The sequence below is a fragment of the Lygodium microphyllum genome, chromosome 26, assembly GCF_053477565.2.
Source record: "Lygodium microphyllum isolate KBCC chromosome 26, Lygodium_microphyllum_v1.1.10, whole genome shotgun sequence".
Lineage (NCBI taxonomy): Eukaryota > Viridiplantae > Streptophyta > Polypodiopsida > Schizaeales > Lygodiaceae > Lygodium > Lygodium microphyllum.
The window spans coordinates 55,472,984-55,487,333 of record NC_141160.1 but is presented as its reverse complement, the minus strand read 5'-3'; the positions used below and the strand labels follow the sequence as shown (position 1 = coordinate 55,487,333).

The 14,350-nt window shown below is 39.7% G+C and overlaps 1 pseudogene; it reads right to left on the bottom strand.

The window, feature by feature from the left end:
* Positions 1–10,027: 10,027 nt before the first annotated feature.
* Positions 10,028–11,453, bottom strand: LOC148013296 (chitinase 2 pseudogene; annotated as a pseudogene).
* Between the last annotated feature and the right edge of the window lie 2,897 nt (positions 11,454–14,350).

Here is a 14,350-nt window from a genome sequence, read left to right as displayed (position 1 = left end):
CTCAATAAGGCTAACTCCATTGCCTTGTGGCAACTCTTCTACAGTGGTCTTTCCCCTCTACAATATTTGTCTAGGTGCATCATTCTGTTGCAAGTTATTTCCTTGTGCTCTATGATTCACGGGACCTGGCTGTTTACTCCCTTTTTGGAGGGAACTAATCTTACTCCAATAGGTAGCAGCTAAGTGGCCCGACTTCCACAAATGTCACATTTAACATTTGGACAGTTTCTAGGGAAATGCTGTCCACAACACCACTTACAACTGAATCTTTAGGGTCCACCCTCTTCAGGGCGTCGGCTCCCTATCAGATTATGCTGCTTCTTCAAGAAATTAACGTCAACAACTATTTGTCGATATTGTTTGGAAATCATATCGGTATAATGCTTCATCATGTCCTTAACTTCGCCAAGGACATTAGATGCACTTGACTCATAGCCTCGATCGTCGACTTGTTGTTCCATTGGCCTAACAATCTGATTTGGCATTGGTTGTTGACCCACAGGAACAACATTAGTATTCGAAACTTGGCCTCTAACATTTGCTGGAGCCAACTGACTTGCCATAGGCATAGTCACACTGGGAGGAGGCAGCAAAGGTACATTCTGAACCACACTCCCTCTCCCATTAGGGTTAGTCATAGGCATCCCTTAACTTCCATTCATCAATGATGGATTGCCTCCAGGTACTAAACCCACATTAACATTCATTCGAGAGGAGTAGGCCGTTTGTAATCGTGCTTCTACTCCTTCTGCCCACGTAATAGCAGTGTCTATATCTGCCAAGGCCACACTGCTCAATTGTACTTGGATATTAAAATCCAACCCATGCAAAAAGTATTGCAATTGGGCAGCCGGTGGAATGGGAATGTAAGTTTGTAACTTACGGAATACTTCCTTCAGCTTCTTGTCATAAGCTTTCACATTCTCATGACGGTCTTGGCGTGTTACATTCAAGACACACAACCAATATTGGCCACCTCTTTCAGGGGCATATTCTCCTCGGAAAGCTGCATAGAATTGATCGATTGTGGTTATGGTTCGAGACTCTATGCTGTGATACCATACCGCAGCCCTTCCTTTTAATGTCATATTGAAGAACATCATGAGATGTCCCTCATCTTGGATGCGATAATTGAACATCAATCTTTGGAACTCACAAATGTGAAATTATACATCCTCTTCTGCTAACCCATTAAAAATGGGCAAGGAAACTCCTAAAGCTAGTAAATCCAGTGTCCCTGCTGCAGGAATTGCAATGGGTTGGGCCATGGCAACATGGGATTAACAATAGGAGCTTGAACGAGTGAATTCACCCCCCCACTTGAAGTGGGTAGACTTGGTGGAGAAGAGGAAGAACTTACGCTTCCTCCTGCACCTAATGGACTGTGTGGAGTAGTTGGGTTACTAAGACCATTGCCTCTCATATGTACCGGGCTACTCCTTTGAGGAGAATAATGACTTACAATCTCCAACCGCTGTCTAGCCCTCTCAACACGTTCTGCTTTTTGGATTTCGGCTTGACGGTCCTTGTCAGAGGACATAAACCAACTTCCTTTTGGTCCTTAGAAACCCTAGATCCGAAAACCACCACTTATAAGCGGCTCTTGGCAGATGCACCACTGATGGGACCTAAAATGGGCCGGCACTGGCTATGGCACTAGCCGGACCTCATGCTCATAACACACAAACACCCTCACAGCCTCGAGGACCAGGAGCGTCAATCTAATGCTAAAGGACAAACTACCCTAAAGCTTAATTCCTATGTTTATAGTTTATAGTCCAACGTTTCCCTAAAACTCCTCAAAGGGAGAATCCAAAGTACATAATGTTAGTTAGTTTTTACCTTAGTTAGTCTTTAGTTAGTAATCTTACTAACTTATTAATTAACTAACTAACTTTCAAACTAACCAACAAACTTTTATTGCGTGGAAATATTACAACAAGTGACAGTGACAATGGGATTGGTGAAGTTAAGGACTTCTTGAAGAAGAAGTTTGAGATGAAGGATTTGGGTGAGCTGAGATACTTTCTTGGTATTGAGGTGATCTGATGTGATGATGGTATATGGCTATCACAAAGGTAGTATGGCTTGGATATGTTATCCAAGTATGGTATGACAGATGTAAGCCTGTTTCAGTACCATTGGAGCAAAATGTGAAGCTAAGTACCGACGTTGGGGATGAGATAGAAGACCCTACTATGTTCAAGAGGATGGTAGGGAGTTTGATTAACATGACTATCACAAGGCCAAACTTGAGTTATGCAGTTCGCCTTGTCAGTCAGTTTATGCAGATGCCTAGAAAGCCTCATTTGGATGCAATTAGATGTATATTGAGATATATGAAGTCCACTTTACATTATGGACTTTTTTATGAGGCAGGTAAGGATTTACGTGTCTTTGGATACATAGATGTAGATTGGGCTAGTAGCATGTCAGATAGGAGATCTACTAGTGGATTCATGTTTTTCCTTGGTAGTGTAGCAGTTACATGGAGCAGCAAAAAGCAACCTATAGTTGCTTTATCAAGTATAGAGGCTGAGTATAGAGGTGCTGCTATGGAAACATGTGAGGTGATATGGCTGCAAAAGTTATTAGGTGATTTGGATGTGTAGGGAGATGGTCGAGTTGTCATTCATTGTGACAACATGAGCAGCATATACTTAGCTAGGAATCCTGTGTTCTATGCTAGGACAAAACACATTGAGGTGCACTACCACTTTGTAAGAGAGAAGATATAATTGGCACATCAATAGAGGTGTACCTTGCTCTTCGACATATGGGGAGTCGAACTCCACCATTGTCTTTGAATCAGTGAGCTCTTACATCGAGCACCTCCTAACGTGCAACTTGTGAGAGACACTCCTTATCTAGTTCATGGCAATGAAAAGTTGTTGTAGTTCATTCAGCCTCTCCAATGAGTAAAAATGGTGAAAAGGAGAACTACTACTTGCCATGCATGTTCTTTTGGTAAGACCTTTCACACCCTTGCTTGCCTTGTCGCATCTATGATATGTGCTTCAAACATGTTGACTATGACTCATTGGAATCACCATGACTAAGTTGACCCCTTCATTGGTATCATCATGACTAAGTTAGCCATCACTTGATGACTCACTAGAACCTTCTTAAGACTAAACCCATTTGTAGCAATTTTCAAAGGTATTCCTTGCATGTCCTCTAGAAGAAAAATACATTGACAAATGTCTCGCTTGATATGATATGGACTTACATACCTGAGTTTTAACTTTCATGGGTGCTTACCCATATTGAAGTTATACACCACCACTAAATACCCTTTCCCAAAAACCTTCTTCTTGATGTGTCTTTGTACCCATGCCTCCCTTCTATCATGAATAACTCCAAAGCCATACAAAGCTATGATTCGATCCTCCCCCAATTGCATCAATTACTCCATTTGACATAGAAGAGAATCCTTTGGAGCCAATTTATGCTCGACACTACTACTCATAAATTGGGAACCATAAATTCCATTGATACTAAGTCTCGAAACCATACACCAACCTGAAAGGAGTTAACCATGGAGTGACCTTATATGCAGTTCTAAATAGCCATAAAGTTGAATCCAATGTGGTATCCCAATCTTCTTTATTTTCCTATACAACATTCTTTAGAATTCTCAATAAAATTTTGTTGGAGGTTTTAGCCTAATCATTAGCTTGTGGGTCGTACGATGTTGATTTCTTATGTAGGATCGCATGTGTGTTAGTCAACTTCTTTATTACATAATTCAAGAAATGTTTATCCTAATCACTTACAAGCTCAATTAGATAACCAAACCTGGTCATTATATTTGACTATAGAATTTGGCTACACTCTTTTCTATATTATCCTGCAATATGTGAGCTTTAACCCACTTTGTATAGTAGTCCATATAAACCAAGATATACTTTTTTATAGTGTACTTTGCTGCTAGTTTAACTGGCTCTACAAAATCTATTTCCCAGTACTTCTAAAATGGTTCCAAAGGTAGTACTAGATGGTCTTGCATCCAATCCCATGCTTATGATTGTCCTTCCTTGAGACATGTAACGCACTTTTTGGCATATTCATGTGCATCTTTTAGCAGCACCATTATTATGCTTACAATATTTTCTTCTTTTCTATCTCTCTAGAAAAGTGGCTTCTTGTAATTTATGCATGTGCTTCTTGAAGTACTAAAAACTTTTGAAATTTAGATACACACCTCCTAAGTATCTATTCTTTCTTATACAAGATACCATATATGACCTAGAAAGGTCTATTACACAATGCTTGCTTCCTCCATTGATCCTTGTAAGATGACTAGGTATGGCTCCTTCAATGAAATACTACAATATCTAATCGTAGTACAATCCACATCAATAATTTGGCCTTCAAATAATTGAGCATCTAGTGGCTTATCATTTGTTGGTTCATGGGATTCCTCTCCTTCTAATATGCTTAGGAAATCATCAATAGCATGCTCCCTACTAAGTATATGATTGAATGTCTTAAATGGTTCTCTGTTTGCCAAAGACACAAAAATCATCTAAGAAGACTCACATGAAGCTTGCCATGTATGGATCAAATGTCTTTTGTGTTGCACCCTGAAATTCCATTGGTCTATTCTTTAATCTAAAGTCCATACTTGTATTGATAAATGCTCCCCATTGGGTTATGAATGCTATCTTATCAAGGTCTTCTAGAACCATCCTTATTTGGCTGTAATCTAAAAATCAAATCAAGAAAACTATACATTTGATGTTCAGACAAATCATCTAATAATGAATCTCTGAAAGGGATATAAAATGGATCTGTAATTATTACTGCATTCAATTTCTTGTGGTCTACACACCCGATTTTTTCCATTCGTTTTGGGAATCACAAAGAATGGTGATAGCCATGTTAACCTCATTAAATGATTTGATAAAACCAACTCTTAGCAACTTGTCAATTTCTTGTTTTACCTACTTTGCATAGTTTGGATTCATTTGGTACCTCCTTTCCATGATTAGCTTAGCATCTTTTTTAGCTTTATATGGTGCTAACACATGTTGGGTCAAATACCTTCATGTTTGTGTATTTCCAAGCAAAGACACCCTAAAATTCTTCACATAATTCCACCAACCTCTACTTAAATGTCTCATTCACATATAGAATAACCTTTATAGGATTTGGGTTATCTTTTGTAGTCAAATTAACCTCCTGAACTTCATCTTCAAATATACTTTCCACATCAATCTTAAACATGGGAACCTCCTGAACAATTGTAGGGTTCACCTTCAAGAACTCTTCCTTCTCATCATCTTCTACTTCCTATGGTGGTAGAGTAATAGTTTAGGTAATCACAAATCTATGTTTTTTTATCTAAAAGAATCTTATTATAGGTACATAACTAGATTTTCTTTTATCCTTGGGGAAAGATGACTACATCCACTCTCCAATCTTGCTTCAACTTTGCCGATTTGAACCAAGGTCTTCCTAAGAACATTTGGTAGGACCCTTCCGTCTTGTCCGTCTTTCAAAACACAAAGCTCATGTTGAAAATAACACATGCTATTTTAATTTTCTTGTTCTTTAGGATTTCCAATGGTTGTAATCTCCTTTAGTCTACCATTTTTACTTTGTAAAGAGGCTAGTGACCACTTCATTGTTGAGTTAGACAAGTATAACCTTTCCAAGAGGATATTCATTCCTAATCCCCCATCCAAGATAACATCATTTAACAGTTTCCCCCCATACTCCACTTGTATAGTAGGAGCTTGTCCCAACTCATGATGAGTCGTAGCCACTACCTAACATTCCAATAGTTGCTACTAGCCAATTACTTCATTAAATACTTTATGTTGTTGTGCTCTAACTTTTATCAGTAACTTCTTAAATCTTTGAATTAGGCCTAATATCTACTTTAAGGTTATTTATAATGACCTAGCTAATGCTTGAAATACCTCCATTGATCCACTACTTTCATGAACTCTTAATATTGTATGTTGCCCTTAGTTGCTTTTGTTAGACCTTAATTTGCATCCTCATTATCTCTTCTTTCTCTAGAACTAAAATCATGATTTTTCTCCTTTCTTTGTATTTTTGCAATCCCTTTAAGAGCATTTCTTACTCGCTCTTGCTTTTCCCAACTTATGTCGGATTTTGCTTTGGATCATGTACGGCCATGGTATCCATATCCCCCTTAGAATCTTCTAGCACCATGCAGTTTGAATAATCATATATGTCATACAAAGCATCCTTGAGCTCTCCTTGAGTTACCGATCTCCTACATTTCCTGGCACCTTACTAGGTACTATAGTTCACAATTCGCAATCTACTAACATGTGATCTTATTTAGTACTTACTTTTGAAGGTAATTCTATTAGCACTACTACAAATAGGGCTGGTTTATTTGGTTGTTCCTGTGATATATTGTTTCTTACATCATTATGACTTCCTACTACTAGCATTTCTCACTCTATTCTATGCATTACCCATAATTTACAACTTGGCCCAATGGAATGGCCTTGAGTCCCACAGTAACGACATGGTCCTCCTTGTGTATCTTGTCGTTCTTGCGTTCTATTCTGAGGTTGTTTAGGGGGAAATATCCTTTGTCCCCAATATCCACCTTGTTGTCTACCATTAGGGATTACCTGATTTACTTGTACACAATCCCTTGGCCTTAGTCTTGGATACATCATAGGTGCTCACTAACTACTTCTTAGATTTTCATTATACCAACATGATGTAGCCTCATGTCCATTCTTCTAACATATATGAAAAAACTTCTTTTCTAGTTTATTTTTAGATTTCTTAGACAAAACTTTGCTTTTCTTTTTGTTTTTAGGTGATCATGTATCCTTCTTACTTTTCTTCTTCTTAATCTACTTTTTCTTCTTACTGCCCTAATCTTCTAAATCATTTGACTCCTCCTTTGATTTTGATTTGAATCTTGATGTCTTCTCTTCTTCTTCTAATCTTGACTCTAATTTATCCTCAGATTCTAAACTCTCTTCCTTACATGTTTTCATTGATCAGTTTAACCCAAGTCTTTTCTCCACCCTTGCCACACTTGCAATAAATCATCAAAATTATCATTTCAGGGATCAATTTCTACATTAGTAATAGGACTCCTAATTCTCCAATTCAAGCATTTGATAAATAAGAAATATTCATTTTCAAAAAAGGTATGTCTAAGTTTGGCACCTTCTTCAAGTAGTTCAAAGTCTTCTGAGCATAAGTCTACAGTAACATACATTTTTGCTTAATTTTTTAATTTTTCCCATGATATAATCTCTTATCTAGTTAGAATCTCTCCAAAAACCTTTGTTTGAGGTCATCATAGTCATCAAAATTTCCCAATCCAGAACCACTAAATCAATCCATTGCCTTCCCATTAAATGTTGCCTGCAAACTGTTGCTTCTTGACATCATCATCATAAAGGGCTCCATATCCACTTGGCATCCATCTTGTCTTGAATTGCGCAACATGGCAATCAAGATTCAAGGTCCTGCTTCTTTTATCATGAAAACTTTGCTATTCAGATTTGTGGATTCTAGGGTGGCTATGCCATCTTATTAGATGTTGATGTTGTTTGCTTTCTCTTTTTCAATGGTGGTAATGGATCAAAGGTCATCTGAGAAACTCAACTTGAGATAATAATGTTGCTCCAACAATCAAACTTTGTAACCTCCTTTGTACTTTAGGGTACTCATAACAATAGAAGAGTGTAGGTAGATATTTCCATGTGCTCATTTCATACTGTCTACTACTAATTCCTTTGATTAGCACTCTAATATTTTCCATGTCTTGAAATTCTACACTACTTCTATGATTTGAAAAGGGGCATCTTCATCCTTCCTACATAACTATTCCTCTAAGTCCCACAATTGTCTTGCTCTTGCTCTAGTCAAAACTATTGTGGAAAAGAAGTTCTCTACACACATACATTCATGTAGAATGGTACTCCTTCAATTATCTACCTACCATAATCTCCTTTAGATTAAAGAGAAAAAGTGATCCTCTTCCTTATTTGCAGATTTTAAAATTTTATCCTTAATCCCATGATTGTGAATCGAAGTTGAATCATGAGAAACATATAAGATTCCCATGTGTTTTTTCCTACTTTAACACACTAAAAAATAGATAACAAAGACAACACGCTTGAAGACCTAAAATAGAATTTGTAGATCTCCAACAGAGTCTCACACTTTGAACCATAAAGAAAGAATAGAAATTATCAAACATTGCACGAAATTCTATTAGATTTTCCATCCTGATGCCAAAAGGTACGACTTTTGCTAAATCAACTAATGCTAACTCCTATGTGCTTACGTTAACCATGCTGGTGGGCAAAGGTGTAGTAGTCTCAAGCACAGGGATCACATTGAACTACCTTCAATCTAGAGATGATTATACTTTTTCGTATCCCAAATAGGATTTTTATGTAGATTGTTTTGGGGAAATCTTTTATTCTAATAGAGCAAATCAGAGCCTATGGGGGCTAAAAGAGAGGATTCTAGAAGCTTTAAAACACGACATTACTAGTCTATATGGGCTACATAGGTACTGGACTATTCTAATACAAGTTCATGCCTATTTTTGAGCCTCATACCTATTGTTTGATGTTTGATCTTATGTATGGCACACACACTAAATCTTATGGATTGAATTAGAATTGGGTTTTCTTTGAGTCCGGGGCATATGGTACCACGTGACTGTAAGGGAGGGGGGTTATATAAGGGAAGAAAGGTACATTTTATAAGGTAAGGTCCCTTAAATAGGGGGTAGATAAGGGGTATTTCCATATATTTTTTGCACGCAGGTGACGTCTCCTTATTACTACTAGTGAATCCCCTGTGTCTCTGAGCCATAGCCTCAAATCTATAGTTTGAATGCAGATGTGTATGGTGCATAGAGATTGAGATCAAGCTCATATGTGAGAAATATAGCCTACACTTGGGATTTATTTCTCTTGAATTTCTATTGCTTCTTTGAACCATACATGACAACTACCCTGACAAATCTCTCTCTCTCTCTCTCTCTCTCTCTCTCTCTCTCTCTCTCTCTCTCTCTCTCTCTCTCTTTAGCATGCTTCTTCTTTGTATCTCTCCTTGGTGACTAATAATCCCATCACTACCAAATGTGACCATCCATTGTTGCCAATGACCATGGCACTTGCTGTTGCTACGCATGGATGTGGCTATTGCTTCTGGCTTTGATACTACTTTTGAGAGTGAGAGAGAGCGAGAGAGGAGAGAGAGAATTTATTGTTGCCTAGAGAGAGTCTATTATTGTATAGAGATAGAAAGAAAAAAAAACATATCGAGAACTGAGAGAAGTACCCATGGCTACATTAGGTGGAGGGGGGGAGAGAGGGGAAGGAACATGCAATGGATATGAGAGAGAGAGAAAGAGAGAGAGAGAGAGAGAGAGAGAGAGAGAGAGAGAGAGAGAGAGAGAGAGAGAGAGAGAGAGAGAGAGAGAGAGAGGGATGGAGGGGGGTGTCTTTCATGAAAATACGAGAGACGTGTCTGTGTTTAAGCTCCCGCCTCAAAAAGGTGGAAATTGTTTGGATTAGAAGGTTCAAGAGAAAGATGGAGGTTCAAAGTTCACCTTTACTACAATTAATATAATAATAGAGTATAGACTAATATATATATAAATAACAATGATTTCTAATTAGTTATGCAAAGCATTAACTACATGTTATATTAAAAGTAACTAGTGGCATGTTCAAATATAGTGATTGGGTGGTATTATTATGTTCGTAATGCATTCAAAAGATGACTCAATTTGTAGAAAATGTGCCCATATATCAATTAGTCATGTATTGATGCAAGAAATATCAAATTCACTATTTCATCACATGCTTTATTATGTTGTGTGTCAATTATAATGTGTGGAAAAACATAACATCACTTTAAGACATATTTATTATTGGGTAGACCTTTCGTATGTGAAAAAATTATTAGATCATGTTATCATGTGCAATTGTCTTTAGTACTCATTAGCATATGTGATTCGTAGTCTGACGTGTAAAAGACTATAGTGTTAGCAAAAGGTAAAGTGGACGCATGCTACTGTGTCCCGAAGTTTTATTGCTCCTTTTGGACTTTTGGTAAAGGGTACAGGCGTTTGCCGATATTTTCTATTGTGGAGGATACAATCCAGCTTGTATATAATAATATCGTGTGTCAGAATCAGCTGCTGGCGCCGGCAAGCAGTGCCTGAGAGCTCTGCTCGTACTGGAAGGAGGAGGAGGAGGCATAAGAGGTGTCGGCGCACCAGATGAAGATGCCGGGGAGGCTGTTGCTGGCCTGGAGCTGCCGGCAGGCCTCCAGAGCCACGTCGGGGCTGACGGAGTTGGTGCTGGCGCTGGAGTCGGTGGTGAAGCTGGCCAGGACCTTGCCGCCGGCGTAGGTGGAAGACGCGGCGTTGTAGTGGGACACGTAATCAGCGGCGGTGGTGGAGGAGCTGTAGGTGTAGAACTGGAAGTTGACGTAGTCGATGACGGAGCTGTACTGGGCCCAGAGGGCGGAATAGGGGCTCTGCACGCCGTCGAAGGGGGCGATGGAGGCCACGGAGATGACGCCCTGTTGCTTGAGCTGGCTGATGAGCTGGCCCACGGCCGACGCGAAGTCGGCGTTGCTCGCCTTGAACTGCGCCGGGTTGCCGCTGACGGAATCCCCGCCCAGGCTCACCATCACCTTCACGTTGCTGTGCTGCGCCTTGAACGCCTTCACGGCGTCCGCGCCGATGCGCGCCTGGTCCCAGAAGACGTTGAACTGCCCGTTGGTGGACGCCGAGCCATCCGACGTGTAGTCGATCGCGAAGGCCAGGATGACGTGCACCTCTACGTCGGCGTTGATCGCCGGCGCCAGGTCGCTCAGCGTCACGCCGTTGAACAGGGCGCCGATGTACTCGCGGAACACCTTACCGTTCCCCGCGGGGCTGCTAGCTGGAGGAGGAGAACTGGACGACGACGGAGCCGAGACGCAGACCTGCGAGCCGATCTGGAGGTTGGCGCAGTCGATGTCGGAGTTCCAGCTCTCGAAGTCCGACAGGGACACCCCGTTGGCCTGCGCGATGGCGTAGCACGTGTCCCCCGACTTCACCGTGTATGTGGTGCACTGCTGGCTCGAAACAGCGGCGAGATCGCTAGCGATCGTCATGACTACGATCAACAGCCCACCTAACAGAGTGACGTTAATGTGGTGAGTATCCATCTGATCTGCGCCAGACAGCTGCTGCAGACCTTCGTGGTGTATATATATATATATAGTTAATCAAGGAACAGAGCTAGCGAGAGTCGAGAGCTCTGCAGTGCCGGACCGGAGTCTTGAAGAAGATTGATCGGAGCAGCTAGATATCAAGTGTGAGTTGAACGATCGAATGTGATGATTGACGGATCTGCAGCTGCAGATGATTGCTTACATCGAGGACTCCGCTCCCTATTTATAGCAAGGGCAGAGCAAGAGACGGTAACTATGTGACGGCGCCGCGTCGAGACTTCGTTTGGCGTTTGACCGAGCAATCCTGCTTTCGGTGGTCAATAGACGCCGCGGATTACCTTTCCGTGCACTCGGGGAAGCCTTACAATACGAGTTACAAGTGTACACGGCCAAATGACCGTTTTGAGTCTTGACTCTGTCGTCCTCCTAACCGAGCAAAAACGTAAACTCCTTTTCTTTGAAATAAGCCACTTTCCTTACTTCCTAGAACTTTCAACGCTTAGAAGTTTATAACTCACAATCAAAATTAGGGCTGAAGTTTATTCCAAAAGTTACTCTTTAAGAGGTTTTTTTAATCATCAAGTTAAATTTTTAAGCTTAAAAACTTAAAAGATAGCCCATAACATTTTACCTATTTTGCTCTAAAATTCATCCAAAAACAACTCAAATTTAGTGTGTTCTCTTAATATTCAGCCAATTTTCTAAACTCTTCATTGTTGATCAATCAAACATTCACCCACCTATTGACAAAGGGGGTCCATTATTGTTTGCCCTCGAACTAGCTAACCACTCTCAAAGAGGCATAATTGTCCACATTGGACATTGAAAAGGGGGCCTTAAAATCTCACAAGGAATATCGTAGCAAGACTGTTGGCCTAATTAAAGACATACTTAAAAACAAGTATGATAAACATGGTGAAGGATGAAGGAACTGGAGGTTTTAGAAATCTTTAGCCTCATAATATAGAATTACGCGCTTCTCATCTAGATTCTCCTAGCAAAGCACCGATGTTCTTTCGGTGTTTCACATGAAGATTCAAAGGACCGATGAAAATAACACTTAGGGGACTTCACATCCTAATGAATATTTCATGTGGCAAGAAGGTTCATGGGGTGGTTGAGTCACAAAGAAGCGAACAATATAACTCAAACTTGGAATCCTCTAGGTTCTTCCTCCATTAGTAAACTTGATTTGTTGTATATCTTCTATAGAAAGGACCTCTTCTTAATGCAAAACTTGAGAATATGTTGAGAAAGCTCTCCATGATAGATCTAACTCAAACAATGGCTTTCAAACTTCCTTTGATTCTTCTACTAAGGTAGTTCACTTCTTGAAGAACTACAACTTCCTATTTCTTCTTCATAGTGCTTTCATATTTAACTTCTTCTACTTCTTGATCACTAGATACACTAGTGATATCTAGCTCCTCAATAGACTAGCCTCACTCCTACCATTACATTCAAGTCAAATTCAAGCTCCCCAACATTGGTGCCTTAGATTTTCAATCATAAGGACCCATGAAGGATCTCAAGTGAGGAAATAGGAGGGTTTTGACCTATATAGTTGTTCTTGAGTCTTTGTTTCTCAATATTCAAGAGCCTAGAAACCAACCCCTTTACTAGCCACCTTAGAAAGAAAGTTAAGCTTTCAATCCCTCTACTTGGAAACTTAAACCACCTCTCCATATGTCTTTCTACTCCTTGCAACCACTTTTGTCAATAGGTCTAAAGTTGTCTCCATCAATCAATTATTGAGTTTATGCAATAAGTGAGATTTTGGAGTGAGCTTTTTTTGGCAACCTACAATTTTATTCCACATAGTCTAAGTCTTGGCCCTATTTTTCTTGTGGGCATATATCAAACATCACTACTGCTCCTCCACAGCCACCACTACCTTCATCACCACTCCCACCATCACCACACCACCTCCACCAGCACTACTAGCACTACCACCACATCTTATTCTCCCCCTTCTCATCAGAACTACAACCAATTCTCCTCTCTCTCTCTCTCTCTCTCTCTCTCTCTCTCTCTCTCTCTCTCTCTCTCTCTCTCTCTCTCTCTCTCTCTCTCTCATCTTGGGGACCCACGACATGTATCTTCCTCTCCTCCTACCCCTCAATAATGCCTCCAACATAAGATTTGGGAGAACTTCCTTCGTTGTTCTATCCATGTCAATTATACAAGCTACATCAATTGTTATTTCGACTATAATAATACACGATTTAAAACAAGCATTAAAATGGAATATCAAGGAGAACATTTACAAATTTGAATGAATATGCAATTGATGGAATTTTTTCAATTTGAAAAACTTCTATAGATCTGGAGCTCTCTTGCATTGTTTCTTGCACTGCTGGAATTATGATTTTCTCTTCAATGGTCTTAGTCATCGTAGGGCTACAAAATTGTAGTTATAAGTTATATTTGGTAACATATTTCTACTATAATACATAATAACTATTAGCTATACCAACTGTAATATATCAAATCTTTGGGGATTAGAGAAACCAAGTTAATTGGCAATGAGGATCAATCTCCACTAAGCCTTTCTTGCTCAATAGTAGGACTATGCTTGCTTTTTGTTTCCCTTTTCCAATAACCACACTAGTGGTATCACTTTTCTACGACCAACCATAGTCTCTTGAATGTAGTAGTAGTTTTCTTATTAAAAATGGATGAGAGAGAGAGAGTGTGTGTGTGAGATTATGCGACTTGCTTTGATTTTTTTTCTCACCAAGAAAGGGGTTTTCAATAACGCCTTCCTAATAAAAGAAAATTCGCAACTCTCCTCCATTATCTCTCTAAGGGGATTTATGAGTTTTTTTTTTGAAATACCAGACAAGGGGCTATTGGCAACCCCTTCATGGCAAAAGAAATTTCACAAGTCCCTTCCCTCTCTTTGAGAGGACAAGTGCAAATTTTTTTCCGAGAAGGGGCTACCAACAGCCCCCTATCCAGTGTAAAAATTTTCACAAGTCTCCTTAAAGAAATGATGGTAGGGACTTATGAAAATTTTTTCCTCTAAGAAGGGGTTCTCAACAACCACCTTCTCAGTTTTTAAAAATATTAATAAAGTATCTCTCTCTCTCTCTCATTTGTCTCTATCTCTCTCCCCCTTTCTATCTTTATATTTTTATTTAATAGT